Source organism: Rhodnius prolixus, unplaced genomic scaffold (assembly GCF_049639745.1).
Source record: "Rhodnius prolixus isolate KJV_2025 unplaced genomic scaffold, Rpr scaffold_9, whole genome shotgun sequence".
Classification (NCBI taxonomy): domain Eukaryota; kingdom Metazoa; phylum Arthropoda; class Insecta; order Hemiptera; family Reduviidae; genus Rhodnius; species Rhodnius prolixus.
Window position 1 is genome coordinate 23,979,847 of NW_027411604.1, and position 21,286 is coordinate 24,001,132.

General features: G+C 34.3%; 1 protein-coding gene across 2 annotated transcripts in view; it reads left to right on the forward strand.

The window, feature by feature from the left end:
• The first annotated feature begins 322 nt into the window (after positions 1-322).
• Positions 323-21,286, forward strand: part of corn (microtubule-binding protein cornetto) — a 114,368-nt gene continuing 93,404 nt past the window's right edge. For both annotated transcript variants that reach the window (XM_074128852.1, XM_074128853.1), the window contains exon 1: positions 323-542. The gene's annotated coding sequence lies outside the window, so the exon portion shown is untranslated. The remainder of the gene's footprint in view (positions 543-21,286) is intronic.

Below are 21,286 nucleotides of genomic sequence, written 5' to 3' on the forward strand. Positions count from 1 at the left end.
TTTCTCATTTAAAAATCATGACATCATTTCGAAGTTAACAGCTCAAACAAGAAGCATGAGAACTCGAACAGAAGAGAATTATACAGGAAACTAGAGCTAATCTTGTTTGCTGCCCCGCCAAAGATGGGAGTCTAACATTTACTAATTCACTACATAATTAGATGTTTCTTAAAGGTTAATTTCTTAAAGTATAAATAAAAGAAATTAGAAATTTATTAGAAATATTAGAACAATCTAGAAGTTCGAGTAGGCAGGAATTTTTATATTTATTAGTTGGTAGCACTGTTTAAAGTCTCCCTGTCACAAGCCTGCCTTGTGCTGCGGGAAAGAGCTTGGCCCCGCTCCCGCTCTCTTGCAGTGTCAATTTGAACGTTGGTGGTATAGCACGTATGGTTGTCGGTTTTAAGCATTTTTTTTTTGTTTACCTAATACTCATGTGTATTGATGTAACTTATAGAATTATTTTAACATATCAAAAAGCAAAATAAAGAGGTTATCTCTTCAGACCTTCTTCATAGAATTTTACATTAAACATTTTTTTGGTAAGTTTTAAATTGTTTTTAATATATTGATTAGTACGAAGCAGATGTTGCTGTTCAAAGCAGCCTCTACTATAAACCGGCAACAATGCTAATTTCTAAGTGGTTAACTTGAATAATGATTTTTTTCAGTTTTTTTGTTTTTAGTTAAATACAAAAGGTGATGGAATTTCAAATATGCCGGTTAGGTTGAGAAAAAATAATCTTTAATACTATGTTCCAATACTGCTTTTATTAACCGTTATTTTTTTAAATTAAGAAATTTTATTAGACCATTCTTTTAAAATATATGCAGGAATTGTATTTTGTTACTACTTATTAACTAAATATCAGTTTTCTTTACAAAAGTTTTCGAATTGGTTCAGAAATACCATTTATTGATAAAATTCATGGGCTTTGTAGTATGGTCTTTAGGTTCGCAAATAAGTTAGTACAAATAAGAATAATATTAACGGAGAACACTTGTTTTTAATTTTTGCTTAACTACACGAATGAGGTACAAATTTGGCAGACTTTTGCATAATAATAATAATGTAATGTGATTTATAATCGAATAAATAAATAGATGCTTGGACAATTGAAATTTTTTTAAACACGTGTTTCCATAACTTTTTTTTTTAAAATTTTGATTGACATCCCACCTGCTTGTTAGGGAATAATGCTTTATTTAAGTACTTATTTTCATTTAATTGTCTCCGAGTATTTGTGTTTGAAGATGTTGGCCAAACTATGTTATTAATACCAGCTGGAGAGATTATATTTACTAGATAAAGTTTACTTTTTTGTTTAAATCTAATATGAATGACCTTGTGGGACATGCCTCACCTGATGGCAAGGTCGTTGTCTATTTACCGGTTTCATTTTTTGATTATGTTTAAGAACGATGTTTTTTTTTGTTTAATGTAAATTTATATTACTCATTCATAAAGTATTTATAATGATCCTAATAATTTTATATTATTTTACATCACTTCTTCGTTTTAAAAGAAATTTTGTGTGCTCTTGGTGTATTGACGAAATATAGGACATATTCGTTCGCTACTCCAATACAAGGGGTTGTCCTTTGCCGACTTCTTGTAAGATATGCTGAATTATCTTCGGAACTAAAGAGACTAATCAACATTGAAACTACCAAAAACAATGTGGCCTTACTAACTGGAATTGTGAGATTCAGCCAAATCGATAAACGTTCGAACTATTCAGTCATTTCAAGCCAAGTTATTCCAACTGATAGCTGACATTTTTAATTACATCTCCCTAAACCTTACCCTTCGTAACCTCAACATTCTTTACCATATAGCCGCTGAACCGCCAGTAGCCCCTAGATCTTCTGGACTAACCTTAGTCACTCTTACACTTTCTGAGAGTTCTGCAATCGTGTTTCACGCCACCTATTCTTCACGCCTTACTCTGCTTACATCTCATTTATCTGTTATATCTTTTATACTGATTTAAAACTTCAAAATCAAGAAATAAAGATAAATAAACATAATAAATTATGCTCAGTTGTCTGATTTTCATAAATTTTTAAGCGCAAATAATATAAAATAACATTTTTTCGAAACTTTTATAGCTTCCGAGTTATGCTTTCTCGCTACAGACGGCATTGCCCTACACTGCTTAATGAGACTTCTAGGATCAGAGAGTATTTAAGGAAATAGTTGTTTCTGGTTCCCCAACTTTAAGATTTATTAAATTATAATCGAAACAATGGCGCAGTTTTTGAACTAATTTAAAGGTTTAAAGGTTTATTGTCCTTTATATGGGATTTCAATTGTCACTTTGTTAAGGAAAAATTGCTTTATAAATGGCAATTCTTTATTGCAGCCATTTGTTAAACAGTTTTTGCTTTCAGATTGTTTTTATATAAAATTTTTTTATTTGTTTATAAGTTTAATTAGTAGGAGTCGATATTTTGATAAGACCTTTACTTTAATTGATACAAGATTTGTTTATCTACTTCTCTACTGCAGTACCACTTAACTGAATCCATTTCCTAGTTTTTTTCCCCCTCCTACTATTACTGGTAATTGTACCGTTTTACCACCAAAATGATTTACACTAGAATTAAATGTAGAACTAATTATTTTAATGCCTTAGGCTATGATCCGTGAGGGGTGCGAGGAATATCAAGTTCTCCACCCCAAGTAGATATAGAAACAATATAGGTGCGATTTATTTATATGTTAGGTCAGTTGTCGTTAGGTTTTCTTCGTTAGGTAACTAGTAGTTTAACATAATCAGTATAGTGTCCATCAGAAATAAGAAAACAGGTGCGAAGGACCTTAGATGTTGTGCACCTTTCAAATAACAAAAAAAAAAAAATTATTTTAATATAAAGAAAAATTAATTGACCGGTCTCTTTAATGATTATATTTACCAATATTTTGAGATTTTAAATACGACTTCTCCAATTTTATTGAAACAACTTATAGTGTTTATAAACAAATAAATGTGCAATTGTGAAATTTAAAACATTTTTCCCGATAAATTCGATTCTGAGAATGGATATAGGTAGATTTCCTGTAACGTGCCATTTTTGGTGTAATATACGGTCCTACTTACTACCTTTAGTGCGCAGTTAAAGAGGGTTCAATTTAAAACTCAAATTTCCAGTTTAAAGGTTATTCCTGAACCGAATGTATGTCTTTCTCAGTGGGTTGTTCACTTTTTTGTGATATTTTCAGTGAATGTAGCGTCTAATTTGTCATTTTTTAAAAATAGTTTATAATATATAACAGTTAATTTTTAATTTGTGCATGTTTATTCTTGTATATATAGAAGGAAGTTTTTATATATAAGTCAGTTTATTTGGTTTGATAGTATCGCCGGTGGTTTATTGTAGTTGTTGTCCAACATCTGTTCTCCTCTTGTGTACGCGCTCACTTATAAAGGTCCCCCTAGTTGAATTAAGAAGGGGGAGAAATTTCTTTAGGAGTTTTGGACGTTAGCGTGTTTATAACGAACAGTTTAGAGTATTTTATAGAGAATGTGGCCTCGTATCTTCTTCCCCTGTGCGGTTGGAGTTGATGCACATTTCAAATCCTATCGATTATTATTATTATTTTTTGGATACAGCTTTTCTGTTTTCAATTAAGCGCAGTAAATTATTATTTTTATTTGGGCAAAGGATTATTGATTTATAAATTAGACATGTTGAGATTAATTATTGAAATATCTATTGTGCAAAATGGCCGCCTTGGTGGCATGCCCTTTTAATCCAATTTTCAATTACCTCTCCCTAGACCAGGGGTGTCAAACTGGCGTCCTAAGGAAATAGAGCGCTTAGGGGAGGATCGAGGCAAAATATCGTACACACAATTCCCAGTTTCCGTTTAACTATTGAAGACGAGTACACTCGTGGCCCCAGGGCCTTTTCTGGGGGGCCTGTGGGCTTAGTATAAACGCGATGACTTAGTTACAGAGACGTTTGGAAGCCATATGTCCTGCCACTTTCAGTGTGGAATTCCAGAATGGTTCGGTTTTAAAAGATGAAGTAGGGATTCCCAAAATATATTCTTAATTTTGGTGAGAAATATCCAAAAATGTTTGCTGTACAAATTTTATTATTTTTTGAGTATGTCCTTGTGTGAGCAACTATTTCCGTCTATGAAATTAAATAAAACGGCGTACAGATCAAGATTAACTGGATAAACATCTATCTGCCTTAATGAAGATTGTCTGTTCTCAGTCTCTGACTCCAGATATTGGAAAACTAGAAACAATTTTGCAAATATTTTGTGGCCCGCGTGAATCTTGCCTGTAGCACCGAGTGGCCCGTGGTTTAATCGAGTTTAATTAGAACATCCTTGCTCTAGACTGTTAGCTCTTTTTCAGCAATAACGCGTTCCATTTCTGTTCTGAGTTCAGGAATTGTTAGTGGTTAGTTTTACCTTGAACTTAGATAGAACTTGGACTTCACCAAACCCCTGGGGATTTCTTTTCCCTCGAATATGGCTCCAATGTTACTGGAAAAGAGAAAAAAAAATGTCAGAAGAAATGAATTGATTGGGGCAACCTTCGTTTATTTAGCGGTAATATAAGAATTTTGGTGTCAGTATTCATTTATTCTAGAACATTTGACAAAACTGCATAAGTTCGTCGTAGTAAGCATGTTTATTGTATCCCTGACCGGTTTCGAACTTTTTATTCATCGAGAGAGGTAGATTAATCAGTTTGGTATAGAGATTTCGAATCCAATTACTTTACCGTCTCGTAATATTCTTGCTAAGTCATTGCGAGAAATGAGCGACATAATAAGTGAAGTCGAAATCTCTACATCAAACTGATAAATTAGTTTGAAAGTTCGAAACCAATCAGGTACTCCAACAAACAATGCGTGCTATGCGATAGATAAAAAAAATCAAAGATAATAATCCAACACTTGTGAACATAACCATATTTTGAACAGTACAAAATAGCATTGCATTCAGACACAGTTTGCGCGACCTCTAAAATTTATTAGAAGGTGACTATTCAAAAGATTCCCTTACAGACCCTTACATTTTCTCTTCCCTAGAAGCTTAATGGACACCTTAATGTCCTGTAATGGACCGTGTTCATTGAAACGGAAGCCTGCAGTGCACTAAAAAGAAGCTCTGAACGCCTAAGACCTCTAATATGTTGATAAAAAGAAGAATGTTTACCACAATTCCCAATTCCAAAAATAAGTGTTAACCTAAGTATGAATTTAAAATACAGATATTAGTGGCATAAAAACAATAATGTTGTTTAGTTAAATTCAAAAGTTATGAATAACTGCAACAGAAGAACATCATGGCGGAGTAGTTTTTTAGTATTAATTTCGTTTTTATTAAACTGAACACGTAATCCATGCTTCATGTGGCACTTTCATTTAAGTGTTTTTTATATATTATTTTTTTATTGTTCTTCCGGCAATTTCCCAGGCGGAAGCTTTCTATATCAGTAAAAATATTTAATTATAAATTATTTAATTTCCATATCTGATTATTTGGTTTAATGATTTATTTTTAATTTTCTTTTTCGGTTTAAGACGACGCCATTAGTCTTTTAAATAGCGAGAAGATTGCGTTTAAATATTTCTTCACAAAGGAACGTTTTTTTTTGCCTTTTTTTTTGGCATTGGCTTTCGCCATACAGCCAGCATCGTCTAGGTGCTTATCACTAGAATATCACTCACTCTCCATTCTTACTTATAAATACATTCGCTTCACACATTCATCCCTCTACTATATACAACTATTTACATATACTACAGCTAATGGATGGATCAGTACTCTATATTCCTGCCATCCTTATAGCTTAACCGAAATTAAAATCACCGTAATCCTCCTCTAATCATTTTCTTGCATTCATTCTAATTCGGCTATAACTTTTAAATACATTCATATTTCTTTGCTAGCTCTGCTACAGATTTAAGCACACAGATGTTGGTGGAGTATATTATGTCTTCGTAGCGAAATGGTGCATCTAAATACCTGTATATGTCGTCAAACATTCGTTTCCTTTCTACCACATTACGTGGACATATCATTATTATATGTTTGAAATCCTCCTCCTCATTGCAATCTACGCAAAGAGGAGAGGACCTTTTGTTGATCCTGTGTAGATACGATCCGCACACCGCGTGGTTCGCTCTCAGCCTGCTTATTGTCGTAACAACCCATTTATTACTGACAGTTCTCTTCTTAAACCATGGTTGTCTAGGTAACTGATCTGCCATAGTTTTATAGAATCTCCCTTTATTACCATTACTGTAATCTGTCTGCCATTTTTGTGGTTGTACTTTTGCAATTATGCATTTGATATCGGTGTGTGGTAATTTATAATTAGCCATTACCCCACTATTGGTGGCTTCCTTTACAAGTTTATCAACAATTTCATTCTGTTTTATACCACAATGATCCCTTACCCACAAAAAATTAATGCAGACTCCCTTCTCTTTAAAAATGGCAATAGTTTCTACAATCTCTGCGATAATGTGATTCATTCCTGCAGACTGGTTGTGTATATGTGATAATTTACACAACGCACTCTGGCTGTCACTAATAATGGTATATTTTTTCTCCGACAACGAATAAATATATTTTATAGCCGTTAAAATAGGAATTAGCTCCGCTGTATAGATGGACGCCTCATCTTCTAATTTGATAATCGTAAAATAGTTCCGAACCGGATCATACACAGCACTTCCGACTTTACTGTTGATTTTGGACCCATCTGTAAATAAACGATATGAGCCCGGATAATGGGAAGAAATGTAATCTTCGAAGGCCGCGGTTCTCATCTTTTCTGGTACCTTATTCAAGTCGAAGGAAGTGTTTACACTTAATTCGATCAATAAATTTTCGTATTTTAAGTTGTACACATCTAAAAAGGAAAGTTTCGTTTTACGTTTTGCTTCTAATAATGTTAACACTAAACCTACCACGACCGGTCAATTGACCGTTTTTTAAATTTGGTTTAAATTTTCTAATTACAGCGTCATCATACCGCCATTAAACTTCACGACTTTTCCTAAAATGTGTATACAATTGTTTTTTTAATATTCACTTATTTTCCTAATATTTGATTTTTGAGAAAAATTTGTAGTCCGTCTTAACTACCGCGACCGGTCATTTGACCGGCTGAATATTTAAATTTTATTTACTTATTTTAATATTTTATTTTATTATTATTATTATTTTTTTTTTGTAACAGAATTCTCTCGAAAACTCAATTTGATAATGCATTTATCGGATTATTGTTTGCATGTGGTGCATATCAGGCCAAAAATGTACGATATTGCCCTTTTTTATGGAACAAAAAATAGGGACGAGCATTCTTCTCAATTAGTATGAACAGAAATGTATAGACGGAAGTTTAGAGGTTTATTCGAGTGGAACAAAGAAATCATCGCTTACAAACCGATAAATTGGCTTTGATCTCTAAATTTTGGAACAAATTCGTAGAGAACAGTCAAAACTGTTCTAACCAAGAGCATATATCTCTTCGAAGGACAATTGTTCCCAACAAAGTCAAGATGCAGATTTACTCAGTACATGCCAAATAAACCGGACAAATTTGGTATCTAATCTTGGCTAGTGTTCGATGCAATAAAAGGCTTTCCATTTTTGGGAAAACTTGAAAGCAGAGAACCTATAGTTCCGCATGGGGAGTTGGTCGTTCTGAAATTAGCAGAAATGCATACTCGTACAGCTCGTGGAAGAAATATAACCGTAGAAAATCTCGGAGATGGCCTCAACAAATAGTTTACAATATCCTAGACTTAGCCCCGGGATAAATGCATGGATTTTGTATCAAAATCTACCGCAAGTGAAATTTCAAGGCAAAATTTGTGTTACCATTGCAAAAGCATGACAAATATTAGTACACGAACAAATGGTCGGCCAAATAAGAGTAAAATCTACGAGATTTATTTTTAAACAAAAGAGATTGTGCTTTTTCATTGTTAAATAATTATTATCTTCATTCTAAAATAAGAAATTTAAGTGATTTTAAAGTCCGGTCATTTGACCGGTCATGGTAGGAGTAGTTATCCATAAATGGCGGTAGGTTTAGTATTAAGGTTTCTCGTTTTATTCGTGTTTTGATTTCTTAAAACAAATGGAGAAAAAAATCCACGAATTGCATTTTTTTAAAAGGTTTTTTAACCTTTTTGGTTAACAATTTAATTGCGGTTTTAATCTATTTAATTCCTGTTTCCTTCAATAATTTTCATTATTTAATAAAAGTATCGTTGCTACTTGAAGATACAAGTAGCAGGTTTCAATCTACAGGAATCTCCAAACTATTTTTACCGTCGTAGCTCTCTTCAGCTGTCAAAATCTGCAAACTGGTCTAAGTAAGTATGGTATCACGAAAGTATTCGAACTGCCTAGATAAATATGTCCTTGAAATGACCTATTTCTTGTCATATTTCAGATAGTACGTAATTATTTTGATTGGTAATTAAAATAATTATTACAGCAGAAGTCTTAAATAATAGTGTTTAATAGCAGTAACTAATGTTGGGAGTTAGTTTAAACTAGAGGATATTCATAAAAAGATAATGTGAGAAGTATAAAAAGTAAGAAAAAAACAAACAAAATTATTCGCAGACTAAATCTTCACCAATATAACAGATTATTACTTTTTTTTGGCGTCACTCAGTTTATCTTGCGATAGAGATTTATTCGTAGCATCTTCTTGGACCAGATCACCTCCTGATAGGTGAAAATCCGAAGTTTCACAAAGTCAGAAGTTGCAAAAGGAAGCAGTATAATTCTTATATTAAAAGGATTACTTATTAACTCCTGATAATTGGGGAGCTCCTAACTTCAAGTGATGATGTCATCAGTTTTGCTTAGCTTGGATATACGACGATATACACAGCCTGTCTTCTATTGAAGGTAGGAACTTAATTTTCTTGTTTGGAGTCCTTGCTTTTTGTTGAACTTGTAAGAATCCTCATTTATTTTATTCCTCGTAAATATTAAGGAAAGTTATGTGATTGGTGTTTTGACAATATAAGTGTAGAAATTATAATGAACTTTTGTTCTCAACACGTCTTCTGGACGCGCGAGAGATATCTGCATCCAAAGCCAAACTTTGGCAGCATTGTTATAAGGCTTTACATTTTTTTCAGATAAAATAACCATTCATTGATTCGCTTCCATCAGACCAAAACCTTCTAGTTTATAACCTTCTCTCACCCTTATTACGTAAACTTTTATGGGTCACCTTGGAGATCGACCTAGGATACAATATCCATTTTTGAAGCACACCCTTGTAAGTAATATATGGTATTTTTAGATTTCAAACCCATCATACTAGCTTCTAATGTGCCACTTCATCGTTATTTGTTGGTTACTATTTTAAAATGTTCGTCACAGAGTGAAATTGAATTCCATAAAAGTTTTTGTAAGATTTGACGTAGATAATGTGGTTTATGAGCTCAAAAATGGTTAAAATATTAAATTATTGATAAATTTTGTGTTGTTGTGGTGAATATTTCGAGGATAATAGAAAAAAAAGCGATAAGAAGCATTAAGTATATTTGAATAAATATTGAAACTTATGTAATGGCAAATAACTCAGTAAAGATCTCATTTTTAAACATGTTCGTAAATGAAAATTTGTAAATTAATCGTTATGCTGAGAAATGTTTTTCAATGAAACTAGTTACTTCTATACACAAAATTGAGTTGTAATTTTGAGGAGAGTCAATGCAAAAAAAAAAAAAACAAAACAATTGGCAACACTGCACGAAAATATAGCTATGGGTACAGATTCCTGGTCCTGTACCTGTACAATTTCAACAAACTTTAATTAGGTTTCTAAAGTTTCGATTTCGAAGAATATGGCGTGGTAAGAAGTAAAAATACCGTTCACATTTCTCATCAGCATTTTTTCTTAAAATCATATAAACTAACCTATTATTAGAGGTTCTAGTGCAGCTGAACAATTTAAAACTTACAAAGCTACTAAGTGCATCATCAAAGGTAACACTTTTATTCCAAATATATTTCTAGAATTTAACCAATCATTGGTTTTTCTGTAGTAAAATTACGAGCTTTGATTAGTTTTTAATTTTTTTAAAAATAATAATAAATCAAAAAGCAGTTAGAAGATTATAATATTAATAAAACTAAATTATAGCTTTTGAAAAAAAATAGCGTGCCCAAAGATACGATGTATACGTGTCAGCCCAGGTTTGTCTGCAATGGGTGATTGGAGGGAATTTCTACGCACTAATACTAGTTTACTATTTCAGAAGTTCTGCTTATAATATTGTCTTACTAAAACTTATAAAATACCAATAAGTGGATTGAATTCTTTAAATAAAAACTTAATAGCATACGAGGGTCGTTTGAAAAGTCCTACAAAGTCAGAGAGATAGCACCACTGGCGCATATCGAGGTTATGTTTAGTTAGTAGCATCTCTTGGAAGAACACACACCAAGTTTCAGCCAGATCGGTCTATTTCTATTTGTGTTTGGCATTCGTTTGAATCGAGGAAGACGAGTGATTTTCAAAAAATGGACGAAAAAGAATTTCGTGTGTTGATTAAACACTACTTTATGAAAGGCAAAACGCCTCAGGAGACTAAAGAGAAGCTTGATAAACATTATGGTGACTCTGCACCTTCGATTAGAACAGTTTATAAGTGGTTTCAAAATTTTCGGAGTGGCCATATGGGCAAAAGTGACGCTGAACGTTCTGGACGCCCTGTTGAGGTTACTACTCCAGAAATCATTGATAAAATCCATGATATGGTGATGGATGACAGAAGAGTGAAGGTGCGTGAGATTGCTAGTGCTGTGGGCATCTCGAATGAACGGGTACATAATATTTTGCATCAACATTTGGACATGACAAAGCTATCCGCAAGATGGGTGCCGCGATTGCTCACGCTTGACCAAAAACGAAATCGTGTGAAGTGTTGCAAGGACGGTTTGCAGCAGTTCCAGAAGAATCCGCAGGACTTTAAGCGTCGTTTCGTCACTGTGGATGAAACATGGATACATCACTACACTCCTGAGACCAAAGAACAATCTAAACAATGGGTTACCAAGGGGGAATCTGCGCCAAAAAAGGCGAAGACCGTTCCTTCGGCCGGAAAGATTATGGCGACTGTCTTTTGGGATTCCCAAGGAATAATCCTCATCGACTATCTGGAAAAGGGTATTTTTCAGACTTGGACAAATCCTATTATTCGGAAGGGATCAACAAACTAGAGCAGCGTTGGACGAAGTGTATAAGCCTAAAAGGAGACTTTGTTGAAAAATAAAAAAGGTTTACCCCCAAAAATTAAGTAGTTTTTATTTTTGCACGGACTTTTCAAACGACCCTCGTAAAACTTATTTAAAATAACGCCCAAATTTTCTATTAAACAAAAAATAAATAAATAAACAAATTGGGTATTTTGGTTATATAATTTCAATTTCCGAAAGTAACGGAAGCTTTTGAATTCCAAAGATTCTATTCTTTAAAAGAAGATACAAATCTTTTTAGGAAGATGATATAACCTAAGAGGAAGATACAATGCAGTATCGACCTACTTTTTCTTTTATTAGATTTTTCTTCGTCCTATTTATTTTTATCAAATAAAATCTTCTAGATATCTAACAAGTAAAACAAAAATGTCATCAGAAACACGTGTTCTGTAAAATTCTTGATTTTTTTTGGGCGGAATTCGAATTAATTAATTAGATTCTTGACTCTGATTCGTAAAAGTATCGTAATTTTGTATTCAATCGGTACTTTTTTAATCAAAAAGTCACATTCAGTTTATTTTATTTTAAATATGGCTAACCTTACCTTTGGTGAACCCAAAAAAGTACTTCGCAACTTCCTTTTTTGGAAAACCAATTGATTAATTTCTGTGAAATTTATTTCCAGCGAATCTAGAAGTCTATTGTCCATGTTTTAATTCAAAAATACAAAATAAAGAAAGATAATTATTGTATAATTGCTAAATTCAATCATATTTCTGTATTTCTTTAGCTACTAAGCTGTTGACTTACTAGATCTTCAGGGCTTATAATTGTAATTTGTTTTATATTAAAAATTGGTGTCTACTATCCTAAATAGTGATTTCAACTTTTTTTTTCAACGAAGTTAGTGTTTTTATTTTTCGAATAAGTGTATTTCATTGATTTTCCTAATATAAGTTAGCGCATTGCCGAAAAATCACGCTATATCTAGCTCATTCTTTAGAATAAACTTGTTTAGCACGTGATAGTATGGATCTGTCTATAAAGTTGTTTTTTATTTTTTAACTACTAACGGTATCCATTTTATAAATCTGGTTGGTACCTGTATTTTTGCCATTGATCGATTTCGTGAAAGTATGATTGAATTTAAGATATTGTATATTATCAAAAAGTTCTTTGGTTTTCTTCAATTTACACTTGCTTTTAGCTTTAATAGTTTTTCTAGTGTTACTTAAACAAACTCCACATTAATCAGAATTAGCCAAATTAGTGGAAAAGGAAAATGTGTTTTACTTAAATAGAAAGCTCAGTTTTTCGGTAACTTGTGTACTTTATTGTGTAAACTGGGCAGCAAACGAAATGGCGATTGGTTGCCAGCAATATTCTTGGTCAAATCTACGCATTTCGAAACTAATCTATTTGAGCTTATTTCTATTATTTGTTTACTTCTGCCAACGAATTTTGTGAATGGTGAAGGTTGAGAAGTAAAAAATGCTCTTAAAATATAGATTTTGTTGTGAAGATTGCTGTACAAAACTAAATCCACAGTAACCTAGAAGATTCGTATTTCTTCCTGTAGGATTCCATGTGGACTTCTGTTTGCTAGAAGATGAATGAGGTAGTGGCTAGACGCTTACCTGGGTTTGGGTTCGCTAAACCAAAGCAGTTGCACTAACTTCTGCAGTCCTAGGTGTATTGTGTTAGAGGTTCGGTAGTGGCCGTTAGTTAGGAGACGTACAGATCTCTAAAAGAAATGGTCTAGTCTTGTTCGCCCGTGTAGTAATATATCCTTGTGGGCATTTCAGTAAGTTTTGCGCGTCAGTGGGTTGTCTGTTTGATAATTAACAGTAGTACGAGGGTCGTTTGAAAAGTCCGTGCAAAAATAAAAACTACTTAATCTTTTGGGGTAAACCTTTTTTATTTTTCAACATAGTCTCCTTTTAGGCTTATACACTTCGTCCAACGCTGCTCTAGTTTGTTGATCCCTTCCGAATAATAGGATTTGTCCAAGTCTGAAAAACAGCCATTCGTTTCTGTAATCACCTCCTCGTTTGAATAAAATATTTTTCCCGCCAGCCATTTCTTCATATTGGGGAACAAATAGTAGTCCGAGGGAGCCAAGTCTGGAGAATAGGGGGGATGTGAAACGAGTTGGAACCCTATTTCCATTAATTTTGCGACCACAACTGCTGAGGTGTGAGCTGGTGCGTTGTCGTGATGGAAAAGGACTTTTTTGTGGGCCAATCGTGGGCGTTTTTCTTGCAGCTCGGTTTTCAAACGGTCCAATAACGATGAATAATATGCACCTGTAATAGTTTTACCCTTTTCCAGATAGTCGATGAGGATTATTCCTTGCGAATCCCAAAAGACAGTCGCCATAATCTTTCCGGCCGAAGGAACGGTCTTCGCCTTTTTTGGCGCAGATTCCCCCTTGGTAACCCATTGTTTAGATTGTTCTTTGGTCTCAGGAGTGTAGTGATGTATCCATGTTTCATCCACAGTGACGAAACGACGCTTAAAGTCCTGCGAATCCTTCTGGAACAGCTGCAAACCGTCCTTGCAACACTTCACACGATTTCGTTTCTGGTCAAGGGTGAGCAATCGCGGCACCCATCTTGCGGATAGCTTTTTCATGTCCAAATGTTGATGCAAAATATTATGTACCCGTTCATTCGAGATGCCCACAGCACTAGCAATTTCACGCACCTTCACTCTTCTGTCATCCATCACCATATCATGGATTTTATCAATGATTTCTGGAGTAGTAACCTCAACAGGGCGTCCAGAACGTTCAGCGACACTTGTGCCCATATGGCCAATCCGAAAATTTTGAAACAACTTATAAACTGTTCTAATCGAAGGTGCAGAGTCACCATAATGTTTATCAAGCTTCTCTTTAGTCTCCTCAGGCGTTTTGCTTTTCATATAGTAGTGTTTAATCAACACACGAAATTCTTTTTCGTCCATTTTTTGAAAATCACTCGACTTCCTCGATTCAAACGAATGCCAAACACAAAGAAATAGACCGATCTGGCTGAAACTTGGTGTGTGTTCTTCCAAGAGATGCTACTAACTAAACATAACCTAGATACGCGCCAGTAGTGCTATCTCTCTGACTTTGCACGGACTTTTCAAACGACCCTCGTATTTTTATAAAGAAAGATTTTTTAAGGTCTGCTACTGTTTACCTGGAAAAGAAAAAAATTGAAGAAGGTATTTGACGATGTAGATGGGATTCAAATATAACAACCGTATAATGATCTTGATATTGTAAGGGCTGGTAAATCAGAGTATTTTTTAAAGTTGAAGATGGAGGAATCAAGAATGTAAGGAACAATCTGTTCTTTCCGGAAGCGAGCAGAAAAAAGAAAAGAAAAGTACGCCAGCTTCGATGGCTGGATTATGTTTTGTAGGACCTCGGAGTATTGGGGATGAACCTTGGAGAAGGATGGCCTAGGAAAGAGTGGAAAGGATGGCGAGTAGTCAAGGAGGCTGCAGTCCTTAAAGGGCTGCATGCCATTGAAGAAGAAGAAGAATCGATCAAAGACACGATATTGTTTTTATTGTGAATCGATCACAAAATCGACACAATGCCCAATAACGCGTTAAGTTTTCTTTGTATTAACGAATTTCCTATTGTGTTTTCTTTATGAACTTCAGTACTTACTACGTATGGATTCATACGATGTATAAAACAAAACGATGTAACTAAATGATAATATAATCACCATGAACATCTTTATAAAAAGATTCCCCTAAAAATAGAGAAGACCTCCATTTCTACCGTCTATTATTATGTCATGTACAAATACCAAATATTTTGTAACCCCGTTTTCCTCATTTTTCTGGCCTAATTCTAAGTTAAAGTGAACGAAATGTGTGTTGTTGCACCGGGTTGTCAGACTGACACACTAACTGTGCCTGTTCTAGTCTTCTAGTCTGAAGAGAGGAAGGAATATTACCTCATCCTGAGACGTCTTGTCCTTATTCCTTTCTTAGCTCTCAATTTGTTCCGCTCCTGTTTATATTTCAGTTTAGCTGACTGTTATGTTATTGGTGTTGATTATTTATTTATTTATTTTTTTAAATAAGGCGCACTATATTTAGATTCCTGGTCTTTAACTCTACACGTTTTTGAGATGTTATCTGTTAAACTAACGACTCTTTTAAGTACCAAATAATTTTCTTACATAACCTTATGTGATAAGATAAGATTAAATAAGGGCGGCCACAAGGCCTACGCCACTGCGACCCCTTTGGATCTATTGTGGCTCCCCGACTTTTAGAGCTCACCCTCCAGACCCGTCCGTTTAATTAGACTCTTAATTCTGGAGAGTGACTCCTGGGTAAAGCTCTCAGGCCTTGGTTTTTCCTCCCCGAGAAGTAAAATCCTTAGCCATACAAGCCCCTCACACTGACACAACACGTGCAGTGCAGTTTCCTCTTCTTCCTGGCAGAACCTACAAAGGCTGTCATCTGCCAGGCCCATGCGATGCATGTGTTTTCTGAGTCTGCAGTGGCCAGTTAATAGGCCTACAATCATCCTGATAGCCCCACGGCCTTGACGGATTAATTCTGCAGTCAGCCTCGGCGAATAGCCTTTAATAAACTCCTTCGCCTGTCTCTGTCCAGTGGTAGCGAGCCACCACTCCTGAGACCTACTCTGCACCCACAAATTAATGGCCGCAGTCTTGACACACTTCGAAACCCCAAAACAGGGCTCCGGGCCAACGAAGTGTCCCGCAGAGCCTTCCCTGGCCAATAAATCTGCCACTTCGTTTCCTTTATATCCTGAATGACCAGGTACCCAAACCAGAAAGACCTTATTTTGGTCACTAATTTCCTTCAGGGCACCCAGACAGTCCCAGACCAGCCTTGAGTTGACCTGGTAGGAACTAATTGCCCGTAGAGCAGCCTGACTATCCGAGAAAATTACGACCTTGGAATTAATAATTCCTCGCCCTTTAATCTCGGTAGTGCAGAACCTAATTGCAGCTAGCTCAGCTTGAAAAACTGTAGCTAGCTTTCCTAGGCTAACCGAAAAGCTACATTTCGGCTTCACCCCGTACACTCCTGCCCCTACACCCTCTCCCATCTTGGAGCCATCCGTGTACCACATCGAGTCTCCCATAACCTTATGTGATACTTATTTTATTTAATTCATTCTTCCTATATATGTACAAAATTAAGTTGCCCAAATACTTTGAAAATAGCTCAACTTCGCTTTCGGTTTACTTGAATTTACACCTTTTTAAATACAATAAAACTTTATAAATGTTATCTATGGTTCATATCAATTGTCCACCAATTCTCACGAGTTATTTTTGTTGTGCACAAGTAGGTTGGCAGAATTGATTGCATATAGTTTATTAATCTTTAAACCTGTAAAACTTGCATTTTAATGATTGCCAACATTATTTCATAGTTGTCCTTTATATAAAGTGTTTTTCCTTGTAGTTTATTGGACATATGTTATATTACTTTATGCAAATAATATATATATACAGATTTATAAATTTAAATTATGTATATATAAAATAAAATATTTCATTCAACCTTGTGCTCGGAATGCGTATTTACTAAAAGTCAATTTATTTTGCTAAATAGATTTTTATTTTTAAATAATATTATTGTAGTAATATACCATGTGCAAAGTTGAACGTTTTAAACTGCTTAATAATTTGAATTTGGGTGCCAGAGGGAGAAAGAACAATAACAAACAACCAACTGAAAAATTAACAATTTTGGTTAAGGTTTTCAAGAGAATTTTGAGTTTCTTTATATGGGACTCACTCTTTTCGCCGTCCTACACTCCTCAAATTTGTCTTTGAACTTTGGATTGATACTGTATCCTTTTAGGTTTTAAACCGGAAATAATTCTATTGAGATATATCTGGTATTACAAGATATAATATCTCGTATTATAAAATGTCACAAAAACTTCAATTCGAAATTGAATTAGATATTTCTACCAGGTGTTGGCAAGTAATTAACGCGGTATGGATCAAATTCGTTTACAGGTAGTGCAATATTTGTAATGTACACTTCTTTTGGCTGTTTCGTTTAGCCTTTTCTTAGTAGATACTATTCATTCTCTTAAGAATCTCGCTAACTAAACACTTGCGGCCTTAAGTTATTTGCAACTTTCAAAAAAATGTTCTGTCAGATTAATAATTTTAGAATTGCGTGATACTTTCAAGGGAATCGAGAACTATAAAAAAAAAAAAAAAAAAAAAAAAACAAACCTCGAAGGACGACGTCATTAAAAATTCAATGATTTCTATGATTATATGTATATTAATTTAAGGCGTGTCCAAGCAATACCTGAGGTAATTGTCGCCCGGAGCCTTTTACAGTACACTGCCGACTTCCAGGCATTGTTCTATCGCTGGACAGTCCATTGATTGATTGATAGTAAGTTAATTTCAAATTATAACAATAAATGCCAAATATTCCCTTATTTAGACGTTTCAGTAACTAAAATTATTTGTTTTTTTAAATTCTGTACGAAACACATAAAAAATGAAGTGATTTTAACGTTAATTAATCGAAATCTTTCAAAAATGTATATTTTTCTTAATATTTTTTAATAAAAAAATACAGCTTCTTTAATTATTCATAACTTTGAAAATAAAAAGGCCATCAAAATGATTCCAACTGCATTGTCTTTATAGCAAATTATATTTAAATAAACTTTGTACAATTACATGTTTTGCTAATAATTTGGAAAGATACAAAACATTTAATAAGGATTTTTTATAAAAAAAAAAAAATCGATGGTAGCGACCTCTAAATATTAATCGATTAATCGATTTTATTTAATATTAATCGCTCTACTACGGACGAAACTTTTTGTTTTTAAATGAACTTTGATTTTCCGCCCGGCGCTCTTTAAAATTTAAAAGTCAACATTTTTTGAGACTCCCTATTGTGCAGTGCTCTAACCACTAAACTAACCTCGTATATTATTGGTGATTACTGAATTATTTGTATTTACTGAAATCATATCGTGTTAAGATGTAAAATATTCTTTCATTCTGTATATAATTTTATGTGCCAATGCATCATTGGACTTTCTTGATTCTATATCGTGTAAAGTATAATTATTTTGTTGTCAAGAATTTTTATATAAGAAAATATTGATTGAAGAATAGTTTACATGGAAATTCCTTATATTAGAACAATTATTAAATTTATGTGTTTCAAAATTACTGAACAGCAGATAAAAACATCTTTTTTCAATGTTACTTCCATATTTTGGTATTCCTTTTGATTCTCTTACAGTTCGCAGTTGTTGCAGAGGAAATAGTGGAAAAAAAGACAAAAATAGGGGAAGAAAGCGAAACGGCTAATTGTTACCGTTTGCCTCAAATTATGTTCGAAGGTCTAATTTACAAAAAAAAATCTTAATATTTTCATTTAACTGAGTTACGGGGAAATAATGAAAGAAAAACTTCACAATTTTCTAGAGTTTACCAGGATTTATTTTTATTTTGTGTAAAAATCTTTTTGTTAGTTTCATAAAGAACATCATGGCTTCTGAGTTCCATTTTATTCACGACATAGTTTTTGTATACTTTTGGGATTTTATAAGGGACCTTAGATTTTTGTTGTTGTTTTGAATCTAGCAGATTATATATTTATCATTGCTATTGCCCTTAGAAGAGCATTTTAATTTAAAGATTATTAGTTGTTATTTACTTAAATTCATTACGTACGCAATTGCTTCTTAAACTGTAAATCGTTGTACGGAACTCTGGTTAAGAACCCAAGCCCTAACTATCCTCGCAAAAACACACCCACAACCCTTCTTTCTGGTCGATGAACGAGATTACAGAATCAATATTCCGGGTACCATCTTCTTAAAATTGACTGGTGAAAGTAAGCGAAACCAATGGGGGTTCAATGTATTTAAATAATTTATACAAGTAACCACTTAAGTAAGTTATCTACTGAAAAAAATAAGCTAACCCGTACTCTACTCTAAATCCTGTAAAATGTACCTGCATACAAATAGACTAATCTTAAAACGATGTAAATTAATTTACTGTACATCTGCGATGAGAGGGACAGAATGTAACTTTTTAGAAGCACATTGCTGATTGGTTTATAAATTATGCAGAAAACTTAGTAGTTAAAAAATTAGAAATTTTAAAACAGTATTGCTCAGAGGACTTCTTAGACGTAAGCCAGGCCTTCGATCTTGTTTGGCATCCTGGATTACTCTTCAAACTAAAAAAGAATCTTCCCTCAACGTACTACCTCATTTTGCGCTCCTATCTTTCAGATCGATTCTTTCAAGTCAGTACTGGCTCCGCAATCTCTTCTTTCTCCACAGTGGTGACGGGAGTGCCTCAGGGGAGTGTACTTGGCCCCGTTCTCTACACAGTATACACATCAGACATACCTGTACAACCCTCTACACTACTCTGTACATATGCAGACGACACAGCCATACTAGCCACAAGTACACATCCTACATCAGCTTCATACAAGTTACAGACACACTTACATAAAATAGAATCCTGGGCAAAGAAGTGGCGGATTAAAATGAACCCACAGAAATGCCAGCATGCCACGTTTACTCTCCGGCGGGACTCCTGTCCACCTGGTCCTCTTCAACAGCAATCCTCTTCCTCGTTCAGATCTGGTGCGCTACTTTGGGCTTTGCATAGACAAGCGACCCACGTGGAACCCACACACTAGACTCAAAAGACAAGCATTGACAAAACGTGCGAAACTACTTTACAGACTTCTTGGACGACGCTCCAAATTACCCATTGAACTCAAACGCTAAATATACAACACTATTCTCAAACCCATGTGGACTTACGGACTAGAGCTGTGGGGTTCAGCCAAACTACAAACATACAGACTGTACAGGCATTTCAATCAAAACTCCTGCCGACAAATAGTTGACGCTCCTTTCTACATCCCCCTTCATAGACCAACTCGCCAAGACTAAATACCAAAGATTCCATACTACTCTCTCGACTAGCTCTAATCCTCTTGTACTGTCTCTCGCTTCGTCTGACATCCCTAATTCTCCTCGCAGACTGAATCGCCAGTGGCCCCGCGACTTCCTCGCAGTTTGAAAACCTAAACGTCAGAGAGTGCTACCGCTGGGTAGTTCCTCTCCTCCTGCTCTCCTCACGCACCAGTCCATCATATTCATCATATTTACTGATTTTATACATGTATACAGATTGTAAATTACAAAATAAATTAAAAAAAGAAATTATAAAACATCTGGTTTGAACTATTTTTCACGACCTTCTCTCATCGAGAATGCCCAAAGTTACAACCATAAATTTTATCTATATTTAGTATTTCTAAACATATTTAACTACTACTCCAATTACTCGATTAGTATGGAAACCCCACATAATTATATATGCCAAAAGTTTGATAAAAATTGAAAAATAACAGCTTACTAGTTAGCACTTATCTTTTGTAGTAACCAGTTTAGAGGTAAACTTATCTGTTAGACTCTAGGAAATGCAATTCACTTTACAATATTGAATGTCTTGTAAAAATACTATACTCTCATTATTTGGAAATTTTAGGTACTCTTATTTGGGAAATCTTCCCATATCGCTCCCCAAACTGCCCCGAATTGAATTCCAGAACAATTATTTACATAAAAAGCTGTATAATCCATGTGCCTGAATTGTAAATAAGAAGTGTAGAGAAAAATCGTAGCACCCATTTTTGTTAATAACTGAAATAAAGTGAAAAAGCTCGACAATAAATTTTGGTATTTTCCGGTGAGGAACAGATACACCACAATTTAAATCAATTTAAAATCTACTTTTACTTTTGTGTTGGAAGAATTCAAATGGCTTAAAAGCGGATATTTCTGGTTAAAGCTAAATTTGAAAAACTTTTCTCAATCCTTATACTTTCTCTTGCCTAGTGAGAAAAAGTAACAAAATTTGGAAAGTTTTTGAGAAAGTTCCGATAATTTTCTTAAATTAAGACCTAACAAAGCTCTTCGAATAATGACGTTTTATTATTTCTGTACCAAGAAAAATGACGTCCTCTTTGTAAAGGTAGTAAAATTGGAGA